Raw genomic sequence first — 12,353 nt, forward strand, 5'->3', positions numbered from 1 at the left:
CATATGTGGAACAACAGACTGGTTCCAGATTGGAAAAGGAGTACGTCAAGGCTGTATATTTTTTGTTGCCTTGCTTATTTAACTAATACGCAGAGTACTTCATGTGAAATGCCAGGCTGGATGGAGCACCAGCTGGAATCAAGATTGCTGGGAGAAATATCAATAACCTCAGATATGCAGATGACACCACCCTTATGGCAGAAAGAGAAGAGGAACTAAAGAACCTCTTAATGAAGGTGAAAGAGGAGAGTGAAAAAGCTGCTTAAAACTCAACATTCAGAAAACAAAGATCATGGCATCTGGTCCCATCACTTCATGGCAAATAGTTGGGAAAGCAATGGAAACAGTGACATATTCTATTTTCTTGCTTTGCAAAATCACTGCAAATGGTGACCGCAGCCATGAAATTGAAAGACGCTCCTTGGAAGAAAAGCTGTGACAGTGACAGACAGGATATTAAAAAGTAGAGACATTACTTTGCTGACAAAGGTCTGTCTAGTCAAAGGTATGGTTTTTTCCCATAGTCATGTATGGATGTGAGAGTTGGACCATAAAGAAAGCTGGATGCTGAAGAATTGATGCTTTTAAACTGTGGTGTTGGAGAAGACTCTTGGGAATCCCTTGGACAGCAAAGAGACCAAACCAGTCAATCCTAAAGGAAATCAATCCTGAATATTCATTGGAAAGACTGATGATAAAGCTGAAGCTCCAATACTTTGGCCACTTTATGTGAAGAACTGATTCATTAGAAAAGACCCTGATACTAGGAAAGATTGAAGGCAGGAGGAGAAGGGGATGACAGAGGCTGAGCTGGTTGAATGGCATCACTGACTTAATGGACAAGAGTTTGAGTAAGCTCAGGGAGTTGGTGATGGACAGGGAGGCCTAGCATGCTGAAGTCCATAGGGTTGCAAAGAGTCAGACATGACTGAGCGAATGAACTGAACCGAGGGGATTTGCCTGGTGGTCCAGTGGTTAAGACTTTACCTTCCAATGTGGGGGGTGCAGGTTTGATCCCTGGTCAGGGATCAGAGATCCTGCATGCCTTGTGACAAAAACAAAAACAAAAGCAAAAAAGTCCCAAACATTAAAACAGAAGCAATGTTGTAACATATTCAATAAAGACTTCAAAAATGGTCCACAAGTTAAAAAAAAAAAAATTTAAACAAACGCATGGTGAAAAGTGAAAGTCACTCAGTTGTGTCCGACTCTTTGTGATTCCATGTTGGACTATATAGTTGGACTGTATACTATGTATATTCTCTAGGCCAGAATACTGAAGTGGGTAGCTTTTCCTTTCTCCAGGGGACCTTCCCAATCCAAGGATTGAACCCAGGTCTCCCACATTGCAGGTGGATTGTTTACCAGCTGAGCCACAAATGCATGGGGAAAATTTATGAAAATTTAAAGAGTATCATTTCCTCCTTCAGGGAATCACTCGTGTTGATCTTTTGTTTTGTTGGCATTTATTCAATTCAACCAACATCTATTGGACACCAGCTTTGTACCAAGCAGAGCTCTGGAAGTACCAAATGGTCCCTCTTTGTCTGCCAATTTATTAACACCTATTTTTATTTTACCTATTTTTTTCTAAATTGACATGTTTAATGATATACCTCTAATTCTATCACCTATTCTGTCAGCAAGTAATTAATGAAAATGTTAAATAGTACTGGGCAGGAACTGACCCTTGTGGAACTACATTTGTTAAATTCCCTCAAGCTGACATTTACACTGACCTGTTAATCAATTTTGCGTTCACTGGATACATAAATTATAGTTTCCTAGTTTCATAATGTGTAGGTCAAAAGAGAGAAAACCTTCGGCATTAACTAAATTTCTCTCCTTGAAGGGCAAGAATCATCAGATTTATTCTCAAGACCATGTTGATTTTCACTCTAGCTAGAGCTGTTATACCTGTGGCAGATTCATGTTGATGTATGGCAAAACCAATACAATATTGTAAAGTAATTAACCTCCAATTAAAATAAATAAATTTATATTAAAAAATAAGAGCCGGTTTTCCTTTTTTCCAGACTTTGAGTGCTATAATAGGCAAGGAATTAGTTCCACTAATGCCTTTCACTGTTGATGTTTATAAGGAGGATTCTTTAAATCTTTGAATCCCTTTTTAAATTTCCATTCTGAAAACTTTAGTAATAATTATCACTCAAGTCAATACTGACCTTTCAAGCCCCTTTGACATGAATGACATATTAGGCTTCAATTTCAGTGCTGTGCATTTGTTGCTAATTAGAAATAAGCAAACAAGGAAAGCTTGTAAAATACTACCATGAGGCAATTCACTTTGGAGGTACATGCTTTGATGTATGTGTGGGGGTATTCACAAGAGGAGTAAATAAATTCCCATCCCCTTATCCTTTCGTCCCCAAAGCATTTCTTGACTTTCAGAAATACCTGCTCCTCCCTCTGTTTAAATTTTAGGTAAGAGGCACCTTTGTCTTATCTCCTACAGCTGCTAATTGCTAGAAGTTTACACCCTGAAGATGGGAGGGAACTCTTTGTTGATCTTGGACCTCCATGCATTCCCCACATGGAATTAAAGTCATAGTTTATAGTAAAGAGGCCTTTTGGGAGTCTTCTAAAATTAAGATATTTAAGTTTTAAGTAGGCAATCTCAGCAGGGAATAGGTTCTATAGCCAGGGACTGCGCTAAGCCATTTGAGATAGGGATACTGTCTGAAGAAGAAATACCAAGTGTTCAACATGTTTTGCAGCCCCATACAACGGGCTTTACCCTCACTGGACTATTGGCCTAAGAATGACATCTTGACCCATTGCAGGTTTCTCTTCCTCCAGAGTGGTTGATTTTCCTTCTTACTTGCTTCATGCTTACTTTTCTAACTGTTCCTGGATATTGGTTCATGATAAACTTGGCATAATGTGAAATATGTTATTTTCTTTCCTCTTTTCCTTTCCTTTCCATTACCTTTACGGGGATGTAGAGGAATGGGAGTCCCAGCATGATAAATCCAGTGGTGGAACCGTGAAAAACTCTTTACGTTTTCATTAAGATACAATACCCCTTTTTTTCAGTGCCTTATATTCCCTTGTTAATCCTCACAAAGACTTTTTTGTAGTGGATAAGATCTCCATTGCACATCTGAGGAGATGGTGGGGGGTGGGCCCCAATGGCCCTGTAAGTTGAGGAAGGTCCCAGAATGAGTCAGGTGTGGAGGAGGATTCATGGTGGCCGTTTGAGTCCTGACTCCTCTCTCCACACCCAGCCCAGCAGGCCTGACTCAGCCAAGCCTCTGCCTTCTCCTCTCCCTTCCTCCCCTCTTCCCATAGTCCAAGGGCCTGTGATCTTTTGATTTTATTTTCTGATGAGGCTCCCATGAGCTTTCTCCAGGTATTTTTGCAACATCTTACCCAGCCCGAGAGAAGTCTGAGGTGGTGCCAAGCTCCCTGAAAGAGCTTGCTGCCTGGGGGACCACAAGCTTCCTGTCACTTGCTGTTTGCTTTCACCCTCCTGGCTGGTCCTGTGAGGGAAGTGCTTCCCGTCTCCCCTCGCTCTTGGGCCCTGCCTGCCAGGGCCCACCTGCACCTCGTGATCACTGGGTACCTCCCCTTTTGCAGGCAGTGGATCCTGCCTGTACTTCTGACCCAGGCTTCTCCAAGACTTGCTCAATTCAGTCATGCGGCATGAACCTGGTTGGGCACGGCTCGCCTGAGACTCCAGCAGGTCTGTCCCTACCTTGCTTGCGTTTGTTCTGGAATATTTGCTCAGCCGCAGAGCTTCCACCTCCGTGGAACTGTTTCCCCCAGGTTATCTTTCAAGGCATTTATCAGAGAAGAAAATGATGACAGCCTTTCCTCTCCCTGGGGCTTACCTGTGTGTTAGCGCTGTGCACCTCAAGTGTCCCACTGACAGCTTTATCAAGATGCAATTTGCATGCCGTAAGATTCACCGGTTTCAAATGTGCAACATAATGATTTCATAAGTTGCACAGCTATCACTATACTAGTTTTAGATTATTTCCATCACCCGCAAAAGATCTGTTGTGCCCAGTTACAGTTAATCTCCATCCCACTCCCACAGAGTCCAATCTACTTTGTGTCTGTGCAGAGCTGCTTTTTCTGGACATTTCGTATAAATGCAATCATACAGTATATATTGTTTTACAGCTGGCTTCTTTGCATAAGCATGTGGTTTTTGAAATTTGTCCATGTTGTATCCTGTATCGGTAGTCTGTTTCTTTTTATTGCCGAATGGTGTTCCTCTGTATGACTAGCTGACGTTTTGTTTATCCGTTCACCAGCTGATGGACGTTTGGGCTGTTTCCATCTTTTGGCAATTGTGAATAATGCTGCTGTGAACACTCATGTACACGTCTTTATGTGGACATGTCCTCATTTCTCTTGAGTAGATACTTAAGAGGGGGAGTGGCTGGGGTCCTAGGATAAGTTTATGTTTAGCCTTTTAAGAAACTGCCCAACTGTTTTCCCAAGTGATTGCCCCTTTTTATGTCACTATCAGTAATATAGGAAGGGTTCTGTTTCTCCCCATCCTTGCCAATATGTTCCCTTGTATTTTTGACTCAGACACATTTTGAAAGCCTGCTACTCAGTCTGTTCCTTTTCTGGGCATTGTTCCCTTGCTGGACTAAAGATTTATTCATTCAGGCATTTCTGCTCCCCCAAAGCAAGTCTAAAATGGCCAGGGATAATAAAACTTCCCAACATTTTTATTCTTGCTTCCCTAACTAGTAGTGGATTCTATTTAGTATTTTTTTTTTCTTTATGGGAGTTTAGGTTTCTTTTTTTTTGTTGTCCTTTTTCTCCTGTAAAGAAGGGAAAAGTATCCCATTTTCCTGAATAGTATAATGAACTTAGTAATATACTGTGCATGAGAAAGGAGATTTTCATATTAAATTTTAGATGAACATTCTGAGTGTGTAGACATCAATCAGAGTTACTTTCAAAATGCAGACATGGCTAAACCAAGGAAAGGTGAGCTGAATCTCATTAGGTCAGTGGAATCTGACTGTAGGGTGCTGCAAGAGCCTAAAAAAAGAAAGGAAAAGAAGAAAAAAATTTACTGATAGTAATAGTTAGAGAGAACAGGATGGTGAAAGGCCTGAGGAAATGCTTGCATTCTGGCCCTTGCATTGGTACCCTGACTGTGAGCCTTTTAGAAGGGAGGAGTCTTCCCTGAACCCCAGTTTCCTCTTCAGGACCTTGGAGTGACTATGTCCACCTTGTGGGCCCTGACAGCTTAGGGCCAGTCTGCAGAGTGCCTTGCACAGAGCCTGGCCCTCGGGAGTGCTGGAAAAGGACTGCGGAGGTGAACTCTATGGAGTGTAGACCAGGGGTTCTCAAACTTCCATGTGCCTAATAATCACCTGGAGGCTCAGGTGGCACCCCTAGTGTTTGTGATCTAGGCGGTCAGGGTGGGGCCCGAAAACGGGCATTTCTAAATAAGCTTCTAGTGCTGCTGAGGCCACTGTGCACATGCTGCCCTGAGAGCCACAGGTGCAGAGGGGAGGAGCTGCTGGGAGCCAGGTACCTGTTCCCGGGGAACAGAGGGTGCCTCCTGATGCCGTCTACATCCCAGACTGTTTAAAAAGATGAGTCAGACACCGTCCCTGTCCTTGACCTGCCAGTCTAGTGCTGTGATTTTTTTATGGAGTGTGGCTGGTTTACAGTATTGTGTTCATTTCAGTATATTGCAGAGTGATTCAGTTATATATATATATGTCTATGAAGGTGAAGTCGCTCAGTCGTGTCCGACTCTTTGCGACCCTGTGGACTGTAACCTACTAGGCTTCTCCGTCCATGGGATTCTCTAGGCAAGAATACTGGAGTGGATTGCCATTTCCTTCTCTGGGGATATATGTCTATATCTGTATTCTGTTTTCCATTGTAATTTATTATAAGATATTGAATATAGTTTCCCTGTGCTATGCAGTCAGCCCTTGTTGTTTATGTGCCATGATTCTCGGGGGCTGGAAGGAGGACTGGGAAGGTGGTTCCTGATGTCCATATGAGATCCTTCATGGGGACCCTTCCAAACTCCACCTGTCCACATCTCCCTCCCCTACAGCGTTGTCTCTTTTGTTCACTGCTGAATTTTGGTAATCAGAAGAGTGCCTGGCACCTAGTAGGTGCTCCTTAAATATTTGTTGAATAAATGAATGAAGGTTGAGAATTACCATTTGTTATTTGTTTACTAGGCTTGCTGTCACAAAATACTACAGAATATGGGGCTCAAGCAACAGAAATTGATTTATTTTCTCACCTTTCTGGAGCCTGGAAGTCTAAGATCAAGGTGCCAGTGAGTCTGGGTTCTCATGGAGCTTGTCTCCTTGGCTGGTAGATAGCCCCTTGGTCGCCACTGTGTCCTCACACGGCCTCGCCTCTGTGTGTGTATCCCTGCTGTCTCATGCTCCTCTTATAAGGACACCAGTTCTGTTGGATTAGGGCCCCATCCTTATGATCTATTTAACCTAATTATCTCTTTTAAGGCTTCCCTGTAGCTCAGCTCATAAAGAATGTGCCTGCAATACGGGAGACCTGGGTTCGATCCCTGGGTTGGGAAGATGCCCTGAAGAAGGGAAAGGCTGTCCACTCCAGTATCCTGGCCTGAAGAATTCCATGGACTGTATAGTCCATGGGGTCGCAAAGAGTTGGACGCAACTGAGCGACTTTCACTTCACTTCTCCAAATACAGTCACATTAAGGGATAGGGCTTCAACATATGAATTTCAGGGGGACAGAATTTCGTCTATATCACCATGAACCACAGCTGCAGACTGGAGGAGTCATATTTCTAGCTCGGGGTTCCATAAAGGTTGAGAACCTCCGATCTAGTAGATTCCTTTGTTTCTTACTAAAACACTGAGTAGAGACATAAACTTGGGTTTTAATTGAAAAAAAGAAATAAAAGTACCAACAGACAAAGTTTTGGTGGGGAACCACTCCTTAAAAAAAAAATTATGTGTTTTTGACTGCACTGGGTCTTCGTTGCTGCGTCTGGGCTTTCTCTAGTTGTGGAGAGCGGGGGCTACTCTTTGCTGCTGTGTGCAGATTTCCTGTTGGACTGGCTTCTCTTGGTGCAGAGTATGGGTTCTAGGATGTGTGGGCTTCAGTAGCTGTAGCTTGTGGGCTCCAGAGCTCAGGCTCCGTAGTTGTGGTGCATGGGCTTAGTTGGGATCTTCCTGAACTAGGGATCGAACTAGTGTCCCCTGCGTTGCAAGGTGGATTCTTAACCACTGGACTACCACGGCAGCCCCAAACCACTCATTTTTAAAATTCCAGAGCCATTGCCTATGGAAAATATAATTAATTTTTCTTAACTATACAACATGAGACTGTGAGATGATTCCTCAGCTACACGTTGTTCACAACCCCAAATCTTCCCATGCTTCTAAAATTTGACTGTAGAGCTAAGAAGTGTCTTGCCCTGAATGTGGTTAGGGAAAGCCGCCTTCCTGGAGGAATCAGACGATGGGTAGATACAGCAGGGGGTCTCACTGTTTTGTATTTGGGTGGAGGGAGGAAATGTGGAATTTGTCACTGAAGCATTGAGTCTCTCAGCCTCTAGTCCCCCTACAGCATAGTCCTAAACATTGCAGGTTCTTATCAAATCCATTAAACTGGAGGCCTCTAGTTTATTTGCAAATGTTATGATTAATGACTTTGGTATCACTGGGGTGACAGCCTGATGTTTCCGGAACTGCCTGCTCTCCCTCCCTTGTTCATGCTCCAGTAGGAGCATCAGTCCATCTGGGAGCTACAGGAGGGACAGTGCTCACTTCTTTGCAGGCACCTGCTTCCTCCCCAGACTGGCAGATTGGGGCTCCAGAGGCCAAGAGAGGAAGGAAGGCAGGCAGCTGGGAGGTGGGAGAACTGGGAGTCACTTCGCTCTCCTAGCATGGTTATTTCCCTCCCTGGTAGCAGCAGGTGCCAGCTACAACCAGCTGGCGCCTCTGGATCGTACAGTTGCAGGAGCCAAGGATGGTGATCATTCTCATACTGTCCCTGCCAGGCCCTGTCCCGGATACCCCTATTTGGTTTTGCTTTTGCCCTGCCTCTTTCTCTCTCCTTTTCCACTTGAGTCAACTCACCCTACTTTATAGACTCCACCTGCCCAAGCTCCCTCTTCCCAGTTCTCGGCTCACCTACTTCCTTGATCCTTGAGTTCTAAACAGGTAGCTGTGAGCACCGTCAGGGTTTTAAAGTTGTAACTTTGACGCTCTGTACTATGGTCATATTCTTTTGCTAGAGCGGCTGGAGCACAGTGCCACAAATGGGGTGGCTGAGCATTTTAGAACAACAAAAATTTATTGTCTCTCATTTCTGGAGGCCAGAAGTCTGAAATCAAGGTGTTGGCAGGGCCATTCTCCCACTGACGGCACTAGGGACGGATCTGTTCCAGGCCTCTCTTGCAGCTTCTGTAATTCCTTGGCTTGTTGGCAGTGTAACTCCAGTCTTCACATGGCGTGTGTGTGCGTGTCTGTGCTCAACTTTCTTCTTTATTGTTTTTTAATTTTTATTTTTTAATTCAAGTATAAATGGTTTTTACAATGTTCTCTCTATATATATTTTCAGATTTTTTTCCTTATAGTTTATTACAAATATTGAGTATAATTCCTTGTGCTATCCACTAGGTCCTTGTTGGTTATCTATCTTATATATAGTAGTGTGTTTATGTGTATCTCAAACTCCTAATTTATCCCCCTCCCCACCTTTCCCCTTTGGTAACCGTAGTTTGTTTTCTATGTCTATGAGTCTGTTTTGTAAATAAGTTCATTTGTACCATTTTTTAAGATTCCACATGTAAGTGATATCATATGATTTTTGTCTTTCTCTGTCTAACTGACTTAGTTTGATAATCTCTAGGTCCATTCATGTTGCTGCGTGATGCTTTAGTCACTAAGTTGTGTCCAACTCTTTGTGACCCCATGAACTGGGGAAGCCCCTCTTATTGCTGCAAATGGCATTATTTCATTCTATTTATGGTTGAGTAATATTCCATTATCTATCTATCTGTATCTCTCACATCTTCTTTATCAGTTCATCTGTTGGTGCCCATTTAGGTTGCTTCCATGTCTTGGCTATTGTAAATAGTTAAATTTCCCCTTTTTTTATAAGGACACCAGTCACATTGAATTAGAGGCTCACTCTGCTCCAGCATAATCGCATCTTAGTTTAACAAACTACATTGTCAATGACCCTATATTCACAGCAGTTTTGATTTACTATGAGAAATAACTTTAGATAGGCTGAGTCAGGGTTTCTAAGAATATGCTTGTAAATAAGCCTCCTACATTTTTATATCATCCTTACTTTTAAGATACTAAGAGATGAAAAAAAAAAAAAGATACTAAGAGATGGAAGTTACATCTTATTTATATTAGGAAGCAGAGAAAGGGGCAGTGACATTTGCAGGTGTGACATCTTGGAGACACAATTAGAACAGATGATTTCAGGGGATGGAATAACACTGTCTTGGAGAGGAGCAACAGGAATGAATGCGCTGTGTGTTTAGGAGATCCTCCCCCAAGACAGAGTCATCTAAAGCTCAGAGAGGATAGCAGTTGCCTCAAGTGGAGGCATTTGAAACCAGAAACCCAACTGGGAGCTCCCAATTCATAGCCAGACTTGATGGGCTTGCTTGTTCCAGAATGCTACCCTGAAACAGGCAGCTAAAGGACCATTCAGGCTCTGGTCTGTTCTAATTCTGCTTCCAAGAAGTCACACCTGCAAATGTCACTGCCCCTTTCTTTGCTTCCTAATTGATCTCCCCAACTCCAAACACACTACCTGCTTCCAGTCCCTCCCACACAGTACTGTGTAATCTCTCTGTAGAGAAACTTTGCTTCTGTCACTCCTGTGCCCCTAAAACTGTCATGGGATCCCCAGTGCCTAGTAAAATACAAGTTCCCCTCACTGGTATTCAAGAGTCTGCACAGTATGATGCCATCTCAGACAGACATAAGAGGCCCCCCAGTGATCCCCATTTCTTCATTCCCTATGCTGACTGGACCTAGTGACTTGCTTCCAAAGAATAGAACAGGGCAAAAGTGATGGGTATTACTTCCATTATTAGGTTACGAAAGACTGTAGCTTCTGTCTTACTAGCAGACTCTCTTTCTCTCTGTCTTGTTTCTTTGATGAAGTCAGCTGTTAGAGAGGCCCATGTGGCAAGAAACTGAAGATGACCTCTGGCCGATAGCCAGCAAGGCACTGGATCCTGCCAACAGCCTGTGAGTGCCAACAACTGCTGAGTGAACTTGGAAGCAGATCACACCCCACTTGAGCCTTGAAAAGACTAGGGCCCCAGCAAGTGCCTTGATGGTGGCCTTATGAGAGACCCAGGGCGAGGACCTTGATTGCAGCCTGAAGAGACCCTAAAGCTGATAAAGAAGACCCAGCTAAACCTGCCCTAGATTCTTGACCCACAGAAATGGAAATAATAAATGTGTATTGTTGTAAATTTCTCAGATTGGGGGGTAATTTCTTATTCAACAATTGATAACTAATGTATGCTCTAATGTCTTTGTCCCTTACCAAGGCCTAATACATCTTTGGAAGTAGAGTCCATGCTATCTGCTTTCTTGCCTCCATGATTTTTCTGTGGACTTTACTTAGAAGGCTTTCATTTGTCTTCTTCACATGAAAAATTCTTGTTTGTCTTTATGTCTTAAGCACTTAGACACTTGCATATCATAATGTTTCAATAAATGCTTTCACATTTTAATTGTTGAAAAGGATTTCAAAAGTAACAATTATTATTTGGAAGAACCTACTTATAGACAAGGGGCTTCTCGGGGTGGAGTTAGTGGGGCCACAAAGAGTTGGACATGTCTGAGCGACTGAACACACACACACACACACACACACACACACACAGACACACACACACACACACAGACAAAGTGCTTAGAGGTACTCAAACACTTAAAAAAATTTAATTCAGTAAGTATTTATTTAGAATCTGCCTGGGTCAGGTCCTATGGATAGGAAGATGTCAAGAACCAGGAAGTTTTGTTTCGAACATGGAGTGGTACTTTCATACACGTTCAACCCATAGCTGATTAATTCCTATTTATCTTTCAGATCTCATCTGTTATGTGTCACCCATTTAAGGCACTTTTTTTTGACTCTCAAAATAGATCAGGTCTACTTGTTAGATGCATTCATTGATTTGGAAACATGCCCCTCCGTTGTAATTAAATAATTAATTGTGTGAGTGAAAGTTTAATATCCATCATGCCTATTGGACTGTGGGTTCCAGGAGGCCAGCGACGCTCCCTCTCCTCATTCATCCTTGAATCTTTATGACTGTTTGGTCCCATGCCTTGCCTCTCATAGGAGGCTAATAAATGTTTGCTGGATCACTGTTGACCCAGTTTGCCCTGGACCACAGAAGATCAAATTCTGGGTGGGGAGGCTCCAATGGCAGTCCAGCATGATGGCAAGAGGCATGACGTAGGTCTTCGTACTGGGTGCTGTGGGGGTGGGGGGATGGCAGAGCTGAGCTGTGAAAGACATCAGAGATGAAATGGTCATTGAGCTGGGCTTTGAAGTAGAACCAGCAGTTTGTGAGGCGGAGGAACGTGGACTCAGTGAGAGCTAGGGCTTTCCTACATGAGAACAAAGGCAGGGACGATCTTGGTGGATTAGAACAGGACTTCCCAGCAGAGTGTGAGCTGTGGTGACCCGGGGTGCCTTGAAGAGGTACAGGTTTGCTGCCTTATTGACCCTTATCTACTTATCCCCGTGTACCCTCAAAGATTATTATTTTCTGTGTGCCTTGACCTGAAAAAGTTTGAGAGGCGCTGGATCAGTTTCAGATAAAACAGAGCAGGTAGGATATAGGATTTGGCGATGAGCCTAGAGAAAAGGCTATGAATGGACTGTAGAATGCGTCCATTCTCTGCTCATGAGTTTGGATTTTGCACCGTGGGAGGTGGTGAGACAGTAGCAGTTGGATCTTCTCTCTTCCAGTCTCCTCCTCAACCTTCTTAAGATTATTCCTAGACTTTGTATATGTGTTGTAGATTTTAAATTAATGTGGCCAAAATAAATAACTGTTATAAGTTCTACCTCTTAATTCTCAGGGGCACAACACCAAAATCCTGTGCTGTGGCAAATTTCACTCTCGTGTGGTGACACGTTGGTACGTTGGATCAGCTATGACTGTATTATTAACACAAGTATTGTGTTAGCCAAAAAGTTTGGGTTTTTCCATAAAATGTTACAGAACTTTTGGCCAACCCAATAATTTACTGCAACTAGTAAAACATTGTTGATGTTTTCACAATATGCCATAATTTTTTTTTAAAGACTTAATGTTTTCTAGAGCATTTTTAGGTTTACATCAA

The sequence above is a fragment of the Oryx dammah genome, unplaced genomic scaffold (assembly GCF_014754425.2).
Source record: "Oryx dammah isolate SB20612 unplaced genomic scaffold, SCBI_Odam_1.1 HiC_scaffold_28, whole genome shotgun sequence".
Taxonomy (NCBI): Eukaryota; Metazoa; Chordata; class Mammalia; order Artiodactyla; family Bovidae; genus Oryx; species Oryx dammah.